We start from the raw sequence: 19,834 nt of genomic DNA on the forward strand, positions 1-19,834 counted from the left end.
GACGAGGAGACCCCCGCCCGCAGCCGCCCCCGCCCACCGTGACCAAGGCCGCGAGGGGCCCCAGCGGCTCCGCGACAGGAAGCTCCGGAGTGACGGGAAGGAAGCGGGGGGGGGGGGGGGGGGGGGGGGGGGGGTCCCGCCTCCGCGCAGGCCCCGGCCTCACTGCCCAGGGAGGAGCTTCCAAGCGGCCGCGGGGCTTCGGGGAGCTGCACCCGCCAGCCCGCCCCGCGCCCACCCCGGACCACCCCCCGCCGCGTGGGCCGCCAGCGAGTGCCTGGGCACCTGCGGGCGAAACCCAGCCGGGCAGAGCCAGAGACAGGCGCTACGGAGGAGGTGGTGCGGGCCGCAGCCCAGCGCTGCCCACAGCTGCCCAGTCCAGCAGGGCCCAGCGCAGCCCAGTCCACCCCGGCACGGCCCAGTCCACCCGGGCACGGCCCAGTCCACCCCGGCACGGCCCAGTCCAGCCCAGTCCAGCGCGACTCAGCCCAGCCCAGCAGAGCGCGGCCCAGTTCAGCACAGCCCAGTCCAGCACAGTCCGGCCCAGGACAGTCCGGTCCAGCGGAGCCCAGTGCAGCAAAGTCCAGCCCAGGCTGGCGCGGCCCAATCCAGCCCGGTGCCACCCAGTTCAGCTGGGCGCGACCCAGTCCAGCGCGGCCCAGCCCGGCCATGTCCAGCCCAGTGCGGCCCAGCCCAGCGCAGAGGAGCGCAGCCGCCCCTGCAGGTTAAGGAGTGAGCGCCCCGGGCCGCGCCCCTGCCGGGCCTGGCAGCCCCTGGAGCCCTGGAGCCCCGCACCGCCGACCGGCGACCGGCGACCGGCGGGCAGCCCTGGCGAAGGCTGAGCCAGAAGGGAGGGGCATGCGGGCGCTGGGCCCGTGGGAGGGGGCGGGGCGCCGGTGCAGGAGCGCGCAGGGGCCACCTTTAGGCAAGCTGGGCGCACGGGCCGATTCCCAGCAGCCTGGCATTGCCTGGCACTCTCCGTCTCCGCTTCCAGACACCACTTGTCACCCAGGGTGACTCAAGTTCCCGCGTCGGCACACTTCAACAGAGCACTGTTCTGGCTCCTCTCGTCCCCACCCCTGCCTTTTGTAGAGTATAGAGCGCACCTGGCACACCTGGTCAGGGGCCTGCACCTGGCAAGGTCGGGGAGAGGGTGGCCGCGCAGGGAGCTGCTCCAGGCTTCCCATCCTGGGGGTTTCCAGAGCGGCTCTGCAGGCGTTTCGCCTGGCACCCCCACGCCTCCCCACAGGGGGCGCGGGCCTCATGGCGTCTTGTCAGGGGCACTTCTCCCGATGGCCCCAACTGTTTATAAAAGTAGGTAATGTATTTGTTGAGTGCTAGATCAAGGGCACAGGGGAACCTGGTAGAGCCGAGTTATGGGCCCATCTCTTTCGGGCTGGGTTTTATCATTTGAAAATGGGGGTGAGGGTCCTCAGGGTTGTGGGCAGGGAGAAGTGCGATCATATATGGAGGAATGTTTTCAAAAGGTACAGCCTGAGCACATGCCTGTGACCGGTTTGGGTGATTTCTGGGTTGTATTCAGCATGGCTCTGTGCCCTGATCTTGAGAACCTGAAAAATAAGAAAAAAATAAGGCATTAATAAGTTTTGGTGTACCTGCTAGCAGACTTCCCAAGGTATGCTCCATGGAAGTAGGGGGCTTTCAGTTAGACCTAACAGGAAGAGGCAGTGGGGCCAGTGGGCATGGGGGGGGGGGGGGGGGACCCGGGCATTACCTCTGCTCGCCTCCAGAGGGCGTATGGCACAGGGCGGAAAGCAGCCTTCAACCAGCTTTCTAACTTGTGTGCTGTGTTTTCCAAGGGGGAGGGGACAAGTGGAGATGAAAGTGGAGAGGAAAGGAAATACACATTACAGTGAAAAAGCCCCCGGTGGGGCCCCTGCTGGACACTGCCTGGTGACCTTGTCAAGCACTTCATCCTCTGGGGCTGTTTCCCCAGGAGCCCCAAGGCCCTTCCAGACTCCTGGACAAGCAGGTAAGAGGCACCTCCTGACCCAGTGGTACCTGGTTCAGCCCCTCCACTCATGGAGGGCACACAGCGCACGGCAAGTGTTCTCTTCCCCTCCCAGGGCAGACGGCTAATGCCTGAGCACTGAGGAAGGAAAACACCTGTATTCCAGAGCCTGCCAGACCCTGGAAGTTGTCCTTCCACACAGCATTTGAAAGTTCTGGAGGAAAAGGGGCAGTTGGGTGGGAAAGAGGAGTGGGAGGCATCTCTGGACCTCTCAGGTTCCAGATTTGTTTTCCATGGAAGACAGTTCCCCTTAGAATTACGTTTTAAATGGTGTTAGACACTGGCTTGAGTACTAATCATTCCAGAGATTAAATAGATGTTCCAGGAGCAGCTTTAATAATTATTATTTATAGTTATTTCTAGCAGGGAAGTGTCCTCCCAATACCAAATAATCAATTTGGTATTGATTATTGATCTGAACTTTGAACACAGCCCTTTAGTGGTGTTGGGTGTTTGTGTGAGTGATAGAGATGGTGTGTATATCAGAGAACCCGTGCTTTTCTGTGGAGTCGTCCTCATGGTGGGTGGGGTGATGAGAAACCCTTTCCCTGGAGGCAAGATTGGAGACCAGCCCTCCCTGCCCCGGTTGATTCCAACGTCCTACAAAAGCAGAAGGAGCAGAACTTAGTTTCCACATACCCTTCCCTGGTCCTGCACATCCTTTCCTCCATGAAATACCAGCTCAAAGGCTCCTCCTGAGAGAGTTCCACCTGCTGGATGACCTGCTCCTCGAGCTCTTTCACCTTGACTTTCCTCACTATCTGGAGTTGCCCGTTCCTCTGTGCTGGTTCCTGTCTCCACTTTGTCCTGGGAAGTGTTCTGCCTCCAGCAGGGGAGTGTGTGGAGGTCAGGGACTGGAGCTTGAGTTATCAGTCGGGCCTCAGGATGTAAACCAGCTCCACTAACTGGGTAGGATGATGCTGTGACACCACAGCAGCCACCACCTCCTGCAGTCTTCCTGGGTGCCAGGACCGTGATGAGCATTTACCTGGGTTAGTTCTCATAATTCTGCAACATGCTGAGCATTAGCCTGGATTAGTTTTTCTTTTCTTAAAGATTTATTTATCCGCCTTCTCCCCCATTGCCTGCTTTCTGTGTCTATTCACTGCGTGTTCTTCTGTGTCTGCTTGTATTCTCATTAGGCAGCTCAGGGAACTGATCCTGGGACTTTCCGTAATGGGAGAAAGGTGACCATTCTCTTGTGCCAACTCAGCTCGATAGTTTGCTGTGTCTCATTGTCTCTTCTCTGTGTCTCTTTTTGTTGCGTCATCTTGCTGCATCAGCTCTCCATGTGGACGACACTCCTGGGAGGGCTGCACTCCTATGCAGGGCAGCACTCCTGCACAGGGGGCACCCCTGTGTGGGGCAGCACTCCTTGCATGGGCAGCACTCCCCATGGGCCAGCTTGCCGCTTGGGGAAGGAGGCCCTGGATATTGAACCCTGGACCTCCAATATGGTAGATGGGAGCCCAATTACTTGAGCTACATCTGCTTCCCTGGATTAGTTCTTATATTCTTAGCAACATGCTGAGCATTTACCTGCATTAGCTCTCAAAATCTCTGCAACACACTGAGTGTTTACCTGGATTAGTTTTCATTATCTTAGCAACAGCCCTGAGGGGAAGTGCTATTATTATTCCATTGTCTACAGAGACTAAGAAACTTCCCAGGACCACACAGCTAGAAGGGCCATCTCAATCCCAAGACTCTCCCCAGTGCCCTAACAAGACACAGTGACGAGGACGGTCACCGCATCGTCATTCTCCTCTCCTCTCTGGGCTGAAGGAGTCAGATTCCCACAGTCCCCCATTAGAAATAATCCCCAGCCCCTACTCCCTCTCTCCAGCATCCCCCCAAAGGGTGTTCTGCTTCCCTCTTCTATCCCATGTGGCCGGGAGTCGCTCACTTTTAGGAGCTTGCGTGCTGGCGGCCGACACTTCTCCAACTCCTTGACGAGCGCACCAAGCCAGTGACTTCCTCAGGGACCTTCCAGACTTAGACTTCAAGCTCCTGCAGGACGTGCTCCAGCTCCCTCAACCTGGCCAGCAGGAGGCAGTGCTGGTCCCCCAGCTCCAGGTCCAGCCTCTCCGCAGCTGTTTCCACCTGTTGCTTCTTGGTTTCCATCTGATCCTGTGAGGGGTAGAGGACAGGCATGGTTAGAGGGGCTCACAGAGCTGGGATCCAAGAGGATCACCTAAACATTTACTATTGTTTAAGGTGATGGGTGATGGAAGAGTTTTAGTAAGTAGTGGAAGTGATGGCAGCACAACCTTGTGGTGTAATAAATGTCATGATTTGAAAAGTGGTTAAAATGGAAAATTTTATGCTGTATATATGTTGCCAGAATAAAAACACAGAAAACAAACAAAACTGTACAGTACAAAGGCTGAACTCTAATGTAAACTATGAAATAGAGTTAGTGATATAATTATGGAGATATTGGTTCATCAGTGACACCAAACTACCACACTATTGGAGAACTTTAATATGGGAAGACACATGAGGGGTGGGGCATTGTATGGGGACTCTACCTGTGCAAATAGGAATAAATTTAGTTGAGGACATAAAGGACCTGTGTTCAGAAACCCATAAAGCAATGCTAAAAGAAACCAATGATAATAAATAAATGGGTGGATATTTCTGTGTTCATAGGTTGGAAAACTAAATATCATTAGGATATCAGTTCTACCCAAACTGAGCTACATATTTAATACTATCCTGATAAAAATTCCAAAACCCTTCTTGGTAGAATTTGAAAAACCAATTATCAAATTTATCTGAAGGAGTCAGGAACTCCAAATAGCCAAAAATATTCTAAGAAGAATAAAGTTGGAGGACACTCATGTCAGGCTTTAAAGCATATTATCTAGCTACGGGGGTAAAGACAGCATGGCACTGATATAAGGATTGGAAGGATTGACCAAGGGAATCAAATCTAGAGCTCAGAACAGACCCTCCACCTATGATCAAGTGATCTTTGACAAGGCTGTCAACCCACTCAGCTGGGTAGGAATAGCCTGTTCAAAAATGGTGCTGGTTGAACTGGATACCTATATCTCAAAGAAAGAAAAAGAGGACCCTTATCTCGCAACTTATCCAGAAATTAATTTAAAGTGGATCAAGGACCTAAATGTAAAACTAGAACCATAAAACTCTTACAAGAAAATATAGGGAAACATCTTCAATATCTTTTGCTTAGTGGTGATTTCTTGGACTTTATGTCCAAAGCACAAACAAAAAAGAAAAAATAAATAAATACATGGGACAGTCTGAAAATTAAGTACTATTGTTCTTTAAAAGATTTTGTCAGGAAAGTAAAAAGGGCAGATAAGTCAATGAGAAAAGTATTCTGGATACCATATATCTGAAAAGGCATTGCTCTCCATGTTATATAGTGATATTATAGACCTTAATGACAAAATGACAACCACCCTATTAAAAAATGGGCAAAAGATTTGAACAGACAGTTTTCTAAAGTGGAAATACAAAAGGCCAACAGACACATGAAAAGAAGTTCATGTATCTAGCTATTAGGGAAATGCAGATCAAAACTATAACGAGATATCGTCTCTCACTATACCGAATGGCCACTCTTAAAAGAACAGAAAACGTCACGTGCTGGAGAGGATGTGGAGATATGGACACTTCTTCACTGTTTGTAGGTTTGTAAAATCATGCAACCTCTGTGGAAGATGAGCTGGCGGTTACTCAGGAAACTAAATATAGCACTGCCCTATGACCCAGTAATTCTGAACTAGAAATATATTTAGAACTGAAAGCAAGACCATGAACAACTATTTGCACACCGATATTGATAGCAGCTTTGTACACAGTTGCTAAAGGACAGAAACAACCTAAGTGTCCATGAACCAATGAATGGATAAACAGCAAGTGGTATATTCATACAATGGAATATTTCCAGCTGTAAGAAGAAATCTACTGGGGAAGCACGTGACAACATAGAGGAACCTTGAGGATATTGAGTGAAATAAACCAGTCAGAAAGGATGAACATTGTATGGTCTCACTGATATGAACTAAATACAATAACTAGAATAATGGATTTGGACTCTGAAGTGTAGATTGGTGGGAGATGGAATGTGGGGTGAGAAGGGGGTGAAGATGTTGGATGTATGTAGAATGTTTAATAAGGTCCAATATAAATATGGTGTAATGGTGGGACTTGATGGTAACATATTACAGTGACTGTCACCCTGCTGATTTATGGATGTGAGTGTGACTGAAATTAGTAGTCTAGGAAGATTCATGTTAGTTAGAGAACAGCTGGTGGATAACATTGGGAATATATAACAATGTGTGGAAGTAGATGAGGATTGTGGTTAATAATGTAAATACAGGAATGTTCTGCTTCAGGGTGTTAGTTATGAGGGGATACATGGGAAAATGTACTTGATGTAATTATGGGCTATGGTTAACAACATTGTAATGTTTTTGTAGAAAAAGCAAAGTTGGCACTCTATTAATTCTATTAAAGTGAAAAAAAAGAATATTGGGTTTAGTTTTGTGAGATATGAAAACACATTTTTCTCTTCATTATTTTTGGAATAATAATGAGACCTTGACTATGTCCTTTATCTACTCTGTGTTGATCTATGTGCCTTTATGAACATGAGAGGAACAACTGAGTTAGCAGCTGCAGTAAGGTGAGAAAAAAGTGCCTGAAAAAGAACTTTTTAGGAGTAATTTTTCCATGACCTGTTGAGCAGCCTTTTTCTGTTATTTTTGTGAATTTGAAATAAAATTGGTAATATACAATTTTTTAAAAAGATGCTATGAACATTTTTGAAATGACAACATAGGATTTAGAATATTATACACTTAGTTGATAAAGCAATAGCAGGGGTGAGAACATTGACTACAACTTTGAAAGAAGTCCTACTCTGTGTAAAGTGCTATCAAACAACATCGTATGCTCCAGAGGTACCTTTAGTGAAAAGAAGAGTCAATCGATGCGGTCAACTTCCTTATTTTAAGAAATTGCCACACCACCCCACCCTTCAGCAGCCACTGCCTGATCAGTCAGCAGCTGTCCACATTGATGCTAGACCATCCACCAGTAAAAGATTGTGACTCCCTGAAGATTCAGGGGAGGGTTAGCATTTTTTAGCAAAACAGTGTTTTTAGTTAAGGTACATACATTCTTTTTTAGACATAAAGCTATTTATTGCACCCTAATAGACTACAGTATAATGTAACATATCTTTTAATTGCATTGGGAAACCAAAAAAATCATGTGACTTATTTTATTGTGATATTCGCTTTATTGCTGTAGCCTGGAGTTGAATCCATCTCATCTCTGAGCTGGGCCTGTGCTGTTGAACCTGTGGAAGGGATAATGTTGAGGAGACTTTTCAGTACATCACATAGTGCTCTCTCGGTGACCTCCAGGGAACAATCTTCTCTCCCATGGCAGTAAGGCATTACCGGGTTTCTTGTGAATAACTGCCTAACGTGTGTGTTTTGAGTCCTTCACTAAGTTTCTTCTTTGAGTTGGCTCCCAGGAAGCTCAGAGCTCAACTCAGGGATCCCCTGGAGTAAGAGAGTGAAAGCCTAAGGCCATATGTGGGTGCTAAATGTATTCCTGGGTTCACTTTATGCCTTTATTTTCACTTCAGCTCAATTTAATTTCTCATTTAATTTTAATAATCTTGTTCGGTGTGGTTTTTGCTGTTGTTGCTACTTAGAGTCCCTCTGGGATGAGATAGGGTAAAAATAAATAATAACCCCCTCACGCAGCCAGCACTGTCTTGGGTGGAATCAGGCCAGGGACAGAGAGAGGCTGAAGGTAGAGAGGGGTGACAGGCCTTAGAGGGGATGGAGCAGGCTACAGTGCAGTGCTGGGGACTGTTCCCAAAACACCTGGACCTGAGAAATGCCACATTTTTGTATTTTTCAAAATAAACTTCACATTGGCAGAAAGTATTTAAATGTAAATTTATAGCATTAAGTGAATAATAAAGGACAAATAGAAATAACTTGTGCCCATATATTTGATAACTGAGACAAAACAGACAAATTGATTTAAAGAGACAAATTATCAAAACTGAATCAAGAGGAAATAGGAAATGTGAATAGACCTGTATCAATGAAAGATATTAAAATCATAATAGGAAACCATCCCACAAAGGAGACTCCAGGCTCAAATGGCTTCACTATTGAATTCTACCATACATTTAAGGAAGAATTTCTATCACTACTGTTCAAACTCTTAGAGAAAATAGAGGAGGAGGAAAACACACTTTCCAAATCATTTTGTGAGGCATTGCCAAAAACGGAGAAAGGCATCAAAAGGAAACTGTGGTGGTTAAGTTCATGGGTCAGCTGGGCCAGGCAGTGGTGTCCACTTGTTTGGTCAAGCAAGCACTGACCTGATTGTTACTGTGAGGACATTTAATGGATTTAAATCATCAGTACATTGATGGCATCTATGGCTGATGACATCTACAATCAACTGAGGAGATTGCCTTCAACAATGAGGGACATCTTATCAAATCAGTTGAAGTCCTTAAAAGGAGAAGTGATGGTTTCCGCAGTCAGAAGAGGGAATCTCCATCTCTACTTCAGCCAGCTTCTCCTGGGGAATCCATGGAAAACCTTCCCTGGAGCTCCCAGCTCGCAGCCTGCCCTTCGGAAATCAGAATTTGGACTTCCTCACCTCTACAGTCCTGTGAGACAACTCTTATAAAAATCTGTTTCCCTAGAGAACCCTGATTAATACAAAATTTTTATACCAATGTCTCTTAGGAACCCTTTTCAAAAAACCAGCAAATTGAATCCAGAATAATTTTAAAATGAGAATACATCATGACCAAGAAAGTTTTGTCCCTGATGCAAGTTGGGATGAATATATGGAAATAAATCAAATTTATCATTTAACAGAATAAAGTAAAATATCAATAAGATCAACTCTATGTAGAAGAAGCATTTAAAAGTCCAATATCCTTTATAATAAAATTTCTCTGTGAACTAGGAATAGAAGACAACTTCTACAAGTGATAAAGGGCATCTATGAAAAACCTGCAGATATCAGCATGTTTTATGGTGAAAGACTAGATACTTTTAAGATCAAGAACAGAGAAAGGATTTGGATTCTTGCCACTACTCTTACACAATATGCTGTCAATCAAAGGAAATAACAGGCATTCAGATTATGAAACAGAAGAGAATGTGTTTCATTCTGCAGGTGATGTAATTGTGTACATAGCAAATCCTATGGTAAAAATGTTCATAGACCAGTAAGTGAGTATAGCAAGATTGCAGGGATCAAGGACAATTTTTAAAAAGTAATTTTTATTTCTAAACACAATGTAAAATTATGAAACAAAAATTGGAAATTCAATTTATAACAGTATTGTAATAACAAAATAACAAAATATAGCAAAATTATTTTGTTATATCAATTTAAAGGATGGGTGCAAGCATTCTATATTGAAATCTGCAAGTACTGCTGAGGGAAAGTAAAAAAACCTAAATAAATGTGGAGAAATACCATGTCAAGGATTGGAATATTCATTATTATTTTTTAAAGATTTATTTTTTATTTATTTCTCTCCACTTCCCAACCTAACCCCTGTTGTCTGCTCTCTGTGTCCATTCACTTGTGTTCTTCTGTGTCTGCTTGTATTCTTGTCAGTGGCACCCGGGATCTGTGTCTCGTTTTGTTGCATCATCTTGCTGCGTCAGCTCTCCAAGTGTGCGGCATCACTCCTGGGCAGGCTACAATTTTTTTGTGCCGGGTGGCTCTCCTTACAGGGCGCACTCCTTGTTCGTAGGGCTCCCCTACACGGGGGACACCCCTGTGTGGCACGGCACTCCTTGCGCACATCAGCACTGCGCATGGGCCAGCTCCACACGGGTCAAGGAGGCCCGGGGTTTGAACTCTGGACCTCCCATGTGGTAGGTGGATACCCTATCAGTTGAGCCAAATCTGCTTTCCGGAATATTCATTATTAAGGTACCACTTCTCCCCAAATTTGCTTATTGTTTAAATAAAATTCTAATAAAAATCATGGAAGGCTTTTAAAAAGAAACTGACAAGCTGATAGTACAATTTATATGGAAGCAAAAAGGACTTTGAATAGCCAATAGGCTATAGCCAAATTCCAATTTCTTGAAATACCTATTTCGAATAATTCAAAAAAAGTAAAATAACAGAAAAAGGCAGTTCAACAAGTTTTCAATCATTACTCCTAAAAAGTTCTGTCAAGGCACTTTCATCTAATCAGTTCAAATTACTAACTCAGTTGTTCCTCTAGTGTTCAGAAAAATACATAGATGAAATGGATTAGTTAAATGCCTTAAAATGTTTTTTAAAAGAATAAATGTGGAGGATCCACGTAGCAGATCTGAAAACTTACTACAAGCTCCAGTAGCAGCCTCAGGGCAGTGGTAGGTCAATGAACACAATAAAGAGTGTAAATTGAACCACAGGTACACACGCTCATGACAACACCTCGTAATCCAGTGGGGGAAGGACGGTCTTTTCAACAAATGGTTGTAAGTTTCAAACACGGTTTCGACACAAGGAGCTGGCGGGGGCGAGGCCGAGGGGACCTGGACAGCTAAGGCCCCCGAAGGAGAAATGATCCGGGATGCCGGGCTCCTGCGCTCAGCCTGGGGGAAGGTCCACCTTGGTGTGGGGATGGTGGGCAGGTGCCTGGTCTGGGGATCTGGGGAGGCGGGAGGGTCAGCCCTGGGTTCGTGGGGTGCGTGGGCAGAGCCTGGGCGGGTCTTACCGCCCACCTCCCCGCCATCCACGAGGGTCTCCAGCCCCCAGGCCGCGTCCTGCCCTCCGCCCTCCAGGACCCGCATCTCCGGGGCCTCCAGCTGCGAGGCCGCCTCCCCTCAACCACTTCCCGTCCTTCACCCTGACTTCTTGTATTCCTGGGTGTGTTTGGATGATACCATTCCTGCAAAACAGAAAATGCTCAACACTTAATACTTATAACCAAGTACAGGGTGACACCTGAGTAGTTACCATCCAGGTGAGAATAGAGACCTCCACCCCGCCCTGGCCAGAAGCCCCCTCTGCCTCTCACTGAGAAGACCCCGTCCCTCCCCTCACTGTGTCCACGAGGCTGCCCCTCCCCTCTGGCTCCTTCCCATCCACTGTTTTCACGTCCATCCCCAGTCCTCCCTATTTCCTCCCGCTCTTCTCTTCTCAGGAGCCCCCCTTGTTCCTAGGCCAGTGCCAGGGGGGCTCACCCTCCCTCTTCCCCCAGAGTTGGGGAATCACGGATGGATTCCTGGAGGAGGCGCCCTCATCCCTGGAAGCAGCAGCAGGAACAAGCAGCAGGGGCGTGGGCGTCCAAGGACCTATCCTAGGAGGCGGGGGGACTGGTGCTGGGGGCCCCTAGCTTGTGGTCCACCTTGGGCCCGGGAACCAGAAGGAATGGTCTGAAGATGGTGCTCTGCCCTGAGGCCAGAGTTCACGGTCAACCCCAGGGAGGAAACGTCTACGTCAGCGTGGCCGCACCCGACCCTGCCCTGGGTCGCGGGCGCCCCCTGATGTGCAGATACTTGCCCGGATGCTGGGGACGCAGGAAGACCCCGAGGCGGGCTCCACTGAGGGCAAATGGGAGCGCGGGTCTCTGTTCTCCGCCCGGTGGCCACGGGGGGGGGGGGGGTGAACGTGCCTTCTGAGCATCCCTGGAATCCACTGGAGTCAGAGTCCCAGGGGGCACAGGGAGTGGGAGAGGAGGGGCGCTCGGCAGCCCTTGTGCTCCTTGAGGTTTCCATCTCTTCCCAGAGCCCCCACCCAGCCCGCTTGATGCAGCACCTGGGAGCGCTGGAGAGGAGAGAGGACTTTTATCTACTCTCTATTCCTTTTCAGTGGGATGTTGTTTTAAAAAATAAACTGTTAATACTAGAATAATTTCACACCTACATAAAAATGGTGAAGGGGTTCAAAGAGCTCAGAGACAGTACCGTTTCCCACATTGTTAGCATCTTACATTCCTCTGGCACTTTGATCCTGCTAATGAGGCAGTATTGAGGCATTATTAGTAATTCACCTGAGGTTCATGTGGATTTCATTAGCTTCACCCCACGTTCTCTCCCTTTGCCAGGATCCCATCCAAGGCACCGCATCACATTTAGTCCCATCGGGTCTCCTTCAGCTCCTCTGGCTGTGACCGTTTCTCAGACTTTCCTAGTTTTTGATGACTTTAACAGTTTAGAGGAGTCTTGGTCAGGGTGTGTAGACTGCCTCTCGATTTCAGTTTGGTTGACGTTTTTCTCATGGTTAGGTGGAGGCTCTGGGTTTTAGGGAAAAGGCGATGGAGATGCCACATCTCAACAGAATGAGAAGAGGATTAGTCTCTGGTGACGTGCGCTGGGTGTCCTGGCCAACGCAGTGTTTCCCAGGATTCTCCAGCCTGAAGTCACTGTTCATTGTCCTCTTTGGAAGGACATCTTTGTCAGTCCAACTTAATGGGTGGGGAGTTACGCTCAACTCAGTGGGGTGGAGCATCTACCTAAATCATTAGGAATTCTTGTTTTTGGGAGCTTTGTCTACTTGTGCTGCATTTAATTATTTATTTAGTCATTTACGGGCTCATGAATGTTAATTTGGTACTTTCGGCTATAATCCAATTCTGTGCTATTTATTTTGTTGCTCAGATTGTTTCAGTTTGGGGAAAAGGATCTGGCTCAAGTGGTTGTACTCCTGTCTATCATCATCCAGGGTTAGATGCCCATGGCCACCTGGCGAAGGCGAGCTGGCTGCCGTGGTAGTGCCCCCTCCAGAGTGTTGCCCCACAAAGAAGTGCTGGCTTTTGCAGAGAGCTGTTGCAGCAAGATGATGCAACAAGAGACACAGAGGAGATAATAATAAGAGACGTAGCAGAACAGGGAGCTGAGGTGGCACAAGAGAATTATTGCCTATCTCCCACTTCGGAAGGTCCCAGGATGGGTTCCCAGAGGCACACAACGAGAGTACCAGCAGACACAAAAGAATACACAGTGAATGGACACAGTGAATACACAGACAGCAGTCAATGGGGTGGTTGTTGGGGGGAGAGAAATGAATAAATAAATCTTAAAAGTAATTGTTCCAGTTTTGGTCATAGAGAGCCCTTCCAGTTGGCTCCTGAGTACTTCTGCCATGTTTCCATAGTTTTATGTTTTGGACAATAATTGCTCCCACTCCCATATGCTCCAGACTCATCTTATGTATTTTGTATCCCAGCCCTAGATTTGGCCTTTTCTGCAAGGACCATTGGTTCAGTTTTGAGATATTGGTATTAGGCACTGGGTTTGTTCATTGTTATTGGGGCTTCATTGCCTCTAGGCCCTCAGTAGAGGGAACTAGGTAATGTGTGTGTATTCCAATGCATGTGTATATTATGTGTATAAAACATATACATACACATAATTTAAGCTAAACATGAGTTGATTCCATGACTCCAACTCTAATCCCATATCATATATGTCATTCTGGCTTTCCCCTTTCTAAATCTGTAACCTCCCACTTTGTAGTGAGAAATTTGGCTCTCACCACCCATCACATATTTATTGTTCAGTCCTCATATACATGGGTAGTGACTTCAGAATTGTTAGTCCCTACCCCATGAAAAAGAACTTTGCCAACTACAGTCATTGCTTATGCATAATTCCTTCTGCCTTCATGCTTACAATTTCCAGGCTTCTCCAAAGATCCTCAGTCCAGCAGCTCCTTCCCCCGTCCTTCAGTGAGGTCATGTCATGCACCTGTAATACAGCTAGATCCTTCTGCCACACTCTGCAGCCATCCCGGGACTTCTCACTTGCCAGGATGGCTTTTTATAGTTTGCATACTTAACATTTTTTCTTTGTGCTATAAGGTTTATGGTTTTAGACACAGTGCCATGTATCCACCCAACAGTACCACACAGACTGGGCTCAGGGCCCTAAAAACACCTTGTGCTTCACCTAAACAACCCTCCACCCTCCCCAAGGTTATGGCAACCAGGGATCTGCTTTCAGTGCCTATATTCTTATTTTTCCAGAATTTCATGTAGATAGAACCAGACATTTAGCCTTCCCAGATGGCTTCTTTCACTAGCAACATGCATTTAAGATTCATCCATGATCTTGCATGAATTAAGAGCTCATTTTTTTTGAAGACTGAGTACTATTGTGTACCAAGAACCAATGGATTACCACCAATTTTTTTAACGTGGTTCTGTGGATTGAACTCAGAACCTCATATGTGGGAAGCAGGTGCTCAAACTACTGAGCTGCGCTCGCTTTACAACCACTAGCTGTTTTGTCCATTCACATGGAGAAGGTAAATATGGTTGCACCAAGTTTTGGGGAATTTTTAAGCTGCTATAAGCATTTCTGTGCAAGCTTTTATGTAAATATAAGTTTTTAAATTATATGAGCAAATACCTGTGAGTGGCATTGCTGGGTTGTAAGTTAAGTCCATGCTTAGCTTTTCAGAACCTGCTAAATGCCTTCCATGGTGGCTGCACCCTTTGGCCTTCCTACCAGCAGGGAGTGTGGGTTCCTGGGCTCCACGTACTTGCCAGTGCAGGTGTCACCACTCGTGACAAACTGAAAATCGCCTTCCCACCCACCAATGACCTCTACATCCCAATCCCTGGAACATGTGAATATTACCTTATATGGCAAAAGGGGCCTTTGTATCTGTAATTGATCTAGAGCTGGGGAATTAGCCAGGATTATCCCCATGGGCCCCAGGTATGATCATATGGATCTATAACAGGGAAGTAGGGGGAGATTTTACTACACCCAGAGGAGAAGGTGATGAGAAGATGGAGCAGAGATTTGAGGATGTTGGCCTTAAGGTAAGAGTGATGCAGCGAGAAGCCAAGGAGAGCTGGCAGCCGCCAGAAATAGAAGAGGCGAGACATAGGTTCTCTCTCTGCTGGAGCCTCCAGAGGGAGCCAGGCCTGGCTGACACCATGATTCCAACCAGGGTCATTGATTTTGGATTTCTGAACTCCAGAATTGTTGTTTAAAGCCACTAAATGTCAAAAGTTGTTCCACTGGAAACAGGAAACTAACCCACCAGGTTATTTTATTTTAGTTTATTTTAGCCATTCTAACAGGTGTGTGCAGGGGCATCTCATGGTGGTTTCATCTGCACTTCCCTAATGACAATGACACTGAACATGTTTTTAGGTGCTTATTTGCCACCTGTGTATCTTCTTTAGTGAGGTGTCTGTTTAGATTTTCGTCCATTTTAAAAATTGGGCTCTTCATATTGCATATTTTAAGATTTCTTTATGAATTCTGGGAAGAAATCCTTTATTAGAAATGTGATCTGAAATATTTTATCTCTCTGGCTTCAGTCAGTGATAAAACGCAAGCCTCAAATGAAGATTAGAATGTTGGAAAACTTGTGTGCATCACCTTCAGCTTGGCAGATTTCCAATACTTACCTCATTTTCTGTGGGATCTGTGTTAATGGTAACAAGTATCACCTTCTGGAAATGTGTAAAGAAATGTGTCCATACTGGAAGATCTACATAACTCAGTTGGCCAATGTGTTATATTGAAATATTCATGCATTAGTACGAGATTCATTCGGTGTACAAAGAGAGACCTGAGGATTTCAATGCCATGAGATGAAATATTCAAATTTCAGGCTGCAGCTCACTTTTAGAAAGTACACTTGTGTGCTTTTAGTATAGTATCAAAGACGAATGTCACCACTCACCTGAAAAGGCTATTAAAACTATTCTTCTCTTTTCCAACTACATTTATTTGTGAGCCTGAATTTTTGGTTCAAACCTAAATAACTGATTTTATATGATAATAAAGTCCAGAGGTGGTCTACTGAGTCAGCTAAGAAAGATTTGCTCGAATGTAAATTGACCCACTCTTCTTATTACATTGTTTCCTTTTAGAATTAGTTATTAACGTGTAATGAGTTTTGGTATAAGTATTAATTTATAGGAATCAGTATGTTAAATTCCATTTTGATTTCTAGTATGGTCAGTACCAGTAGAGGTCACCCAAATCTCCTTGGGGTCCTCACTGATTTGTGAGCTGTGAAGAGTCAGGACAAGGTCTCACTGACAGGGGGTGACAGAGCGCTCCTGCAGGGGAGGGGTCGGGCAAGTCCAGGACCTGGTCTCGCTCTCAGGGTCCCGCCCCGAGGCTGGCATGTGGGGCGGGGGGCCGATGGGGGGGGGGGGGTTCCCGGTCCCCGCAGTTTCATTCTCCGTCTCCCAACAGGAGTCAGGACCTTCTGCCACGACCCTCGTGACGCGGGCCCAGGCTGCCTCCCATTGCGGGCCCCGTTCCGGAGAAGCCAATCGCCGGCCCCGCGGCTGATATAGAGCCCGCCGCGGTCCGCCCGGACTCAGGTGCTTCCAGACCCGGGGATGCGGCCATGGCGCTGGGGACCCTCCTCCTGCTGCTCTCGGGGGCCCTGGCCCCGACCCCGACCCGGGCGGGTGAGTGCGGGGTTGTGGGGCGCTGCCCCGCGGAGGGGGGCGAGGGGAACTGTGGGGGGGACAGGACACAGGAAGCCGCTTCCCCTTACGCCGACCCCCGCCCCTTTCCTGTCCCCCCAGGCCCCCACTCCCTCAGGTATTTCAGGGCCATCGTGTCACGGCCCGAGCGCAGGGACACCCACTACCTCGCCGTGGGCTACGTGGACGACACGCAGTTCGTGCGGTTCGACAGCGACACGGCGAGTCCCAGGTTGGAGCCGCGGGCGCCGTGGGTGGAGCAGGAGGGGCCCGAGTACTGGGAGCGGGAGACGCGGAGGGCCAAGGAAAACGCGCAGGATTTCCGAGTGGAACTGCGGACCCTGCGCGGCTACTACAACCACAGCGAGGCCGGTGAGCCACGGGGGCCCGGGGTCCGCGCACGACCGGGATCCCCAGGACCGGCCGGGGTCATGCTGAGTCTCGGGTCCCCACTGCACCCCGAGGCCGCGGGACCCGGGACCCCCACACGGGATGGCGGGAGGGACTTTACCACGGCTTTGTTTTCTGATTAGACCATACCAGTCAGCTCTGGGGGCGGGGCGGGCAGGTGGGCGGGCAGTTGGCGGGCTGACCTCGGGGGCGGGGTCAGGGTCTCACACCCTCCAGATGATGTATGGCTGTGACATGGGCCCCGACGGGCGCCTCCTCCGCGGGTACCTTCAATACTCGTACGACGGCGCCGACTACCTCGCCCTCAACGAGGACCTGCGCTCCTGGACGGCGGCGGACACGGCGGCCCAGATTACTCGGCGCAAGTGGGAGGAGGAGGGGGTTGCCCAGTATGAGAAAGCCTACCTGGAGGGCAAGTGTGTACTGTGGCTGCAGAGATTCCTGGAGAGCGGGAAGGAGACGCTGCTGCGCACAGGTACAGGGGCCCAGGGCGCCTCCCCGATCTTCTCGGGCTGGGCTGCGCCCCCACCTGCGTCCACAGGGAGGGGAAATCCAGTAGATGCAGGAACACTCTCCTGCCTGGGGTCCGGGGGCGGGGTCGGCCCAGATGTCCAGACCCTGAACCCTGAGTGACCCCCAGAGGCCCCGCCCTCTGTCAGGACAGTGAAGGGTCCAGCCTCCCCTGGAATGGAGGAGACCATCCCTGAAGCACCTGGGCAGCAGGTCAGCCTTGGGGACCACCGGGACGTTCTCAGGCCTTGTTCCTGCAGCTTTGCTGAGCCCCTCAGCCTCCACTAGGTCAGGTCTAGAGGTCCCTGTTCACACCACACACCTGGGGCCTCCTGCACTGGACGGTCTCACCTGACCCCAGAACTTCCAAGAATAGAACTTATCCCGGAACCCGAGTCCAAGCTGGTGTGTGGGGCTTCCACTGCCCCCCAAGACAGTCCTGTCCATTCCTGGTGGTCATATGAGCTGCTAGAATGGCCAGGAGGCAAATGGAAAGTTCCTGAAGTTTCTGACCTTCCCACAGACCCCCCCCAAAGACATATGTGACCTGCCACCCCTTCTCTGACCATGGGGTCACCCTGAGGTGCTGGACCCTGGGCTTCTACCCCGCGGAGATCACGCTGACCTGGCAGCGGGACGGGGAGGATCAGACCCAGGACATGGAGTTTGTGGAGACCAGGCCTGCGGGGGATGGAACCTTCCAGAAGTGGGCGGCTGTGGTGGTGCCTTCTGGGCAGGAAGAGAGATACATGTGCCACGTGCAGCACGAGGGGCTGCCCGAGCCCCTCACCCTGAGATGGGGTAAGTGGGAGGAGGTGGGGGCCTCTTCTAGGGAAGCAGGAGCCCTTCTGAGCTCCTCCAGCAGGGTCAGGGCTGAGCCTGGGGTCAGGGCCCCTGACCTTCCCCCCTTCTCAGAGCCGCCTTCCCAGCCCCCCATCCTCATCGTGGGAATCGTGGCTGCCCTGGTCATCCTTGGAGTGTCCGTGGTGGCTGGAGTTCTGACCTGGAGGAGGAGGAGCTCAGGTAGGGCAGGGGTGGGTCTGAGGTTTCTTGTCTTGGGGGGATCCAGCCCGGGCAGCAGTGTGCCCTGCCCCTTCCTGGTACCGTGAAGCCCCTCCTCACACATGTGCCCATCCAGTCTGGGCCTGTTACTACACTTACTTTATAAACCTATGAGAGAAGTAGGACAATGTCCCCAGTGATGACGTGGAGGCCCCTGTTTCCAGCAGTCAGAGGGAAGGGGCTGCTGAGGACAGACCTCCAGGAGGGCAGAGGGTCCAGCCCACACATCCCCCACCTCATGTTTCCTGATCCTGCCCCGGGTCTGCAGTCATGGTTCTGGAAACTTCCCTGGATCCAGGAATAGTTCTCAGGACCTCATGACCTGCTCTCACTCATTTTCCCACAGGTGGAAAAGAAGGGAGCTATGCTCAGGCTGCCTGTAAGTGGGGGACGGAGGGGGAGGTGGTGTGGAGGGTCAAGGCTGACCTGAGGCTTTGGGGAATGAAGATGGGGCCCACGGGGCAGCTCACCCTCTGTCACTCTGACCAGACCCTGTGTTTGTTCCTCTCCAGCCAGCGACAGTGCCCAGAGCTCTAATGTATCTCTGGTGGCTTCTAGAGGTGCGATCCTGGGGGACTTGAAAGAGGAGATGTATTGGGGCTGAGAGGACAAGCCTGGGTCCTGGGGCTACATTGGACGTGGACATGAGGGCTGTGGAGGGCTGGTCATGATGTCAGCATTTACAGACCTGAACATGCTCTTAATTATTTTCTTCTCTAGCGTGACAAAGCTGCCTTGTGAGGGAGGGAAAGATTCAAGAGCTGTTCACGCCCTTTGTTTGACTTCAAGAAACCATGCGCAAGGAGTGCTGTGCCATGCAGGGGTGTCCCCCGCGTAGGGGAGCCCCATGCGCAAGGAATGCGCCCTGTAAGTAGAGCTGCCCCGCATGAAAAAAGTACAGCCTGCCCAGGAATGGGGCTGCACACATGGAGAGCTGATGCAGCAAGATGATGCAACAAAAAGAGACACAGATTCCTGGTGCCATGAGAAGAACACAAGCGGACGAGGAAGAACACACAGCTAGTAGACACAGAGAGCAGACAACTGGGGGGTGAAGGGGAAATAAGTAAAAAATAAATCTTAAAAAAAAACAACAATAAACCCTTCATTTGGGATGTGAAGGCTTTCCTTCCTGCAGCTGGCATCTGTGTGTCTGCATTTCCAGAACTGTGGGCAGCCAGGGCTCATGCGGCTGGTCATCCCACCTCAGCCTCTTCCGCCCTCAGCACCCCCTCGTTTCTTGTTTGTTTGGTGGTTCTGTGATGGTGGAGGAATGTGGCTTTTCTTGCTCCTCTGCATGAGGTCTGCTCTCCTCCTGCTCTGTGTCCCCATCTCTCACTCCAGCAGGCATTGTGTTGACCATCCCTGACCCACGA

General features: G+C 49.3%; 1 pseudogene; it reads left to right on the forward strand.

The window, feature by feature from the left end:
* Window positions 1-1,790: 1,790 nt before the first annotated feature.
* On the forward strand, window positions 1,791-19,600 carry LOC101413752 (saoe class I histocompatibility antigen, A alpha chain-like; annotated as a pseudogene).
* The last annotated feature ends 234 nt before the right edge of the window (window positions 19,601-19,834 follow it).

The sequence above is a fragment of the Dasypus novemcinctus genome, chromosome 22 (genome assembly GCF_030445035.2).
Source record: "Dasypus novemcinctus isolate mDasNov1 chromosome 22, mDasNov1.1.hap2, whole genome shotgun sequence".
NCBI lineage: Eukaryota > Metazoa > Chordata > Mammalia > Cingulata > Dasypodidae > Dasypus > Dasypus novemcinctus.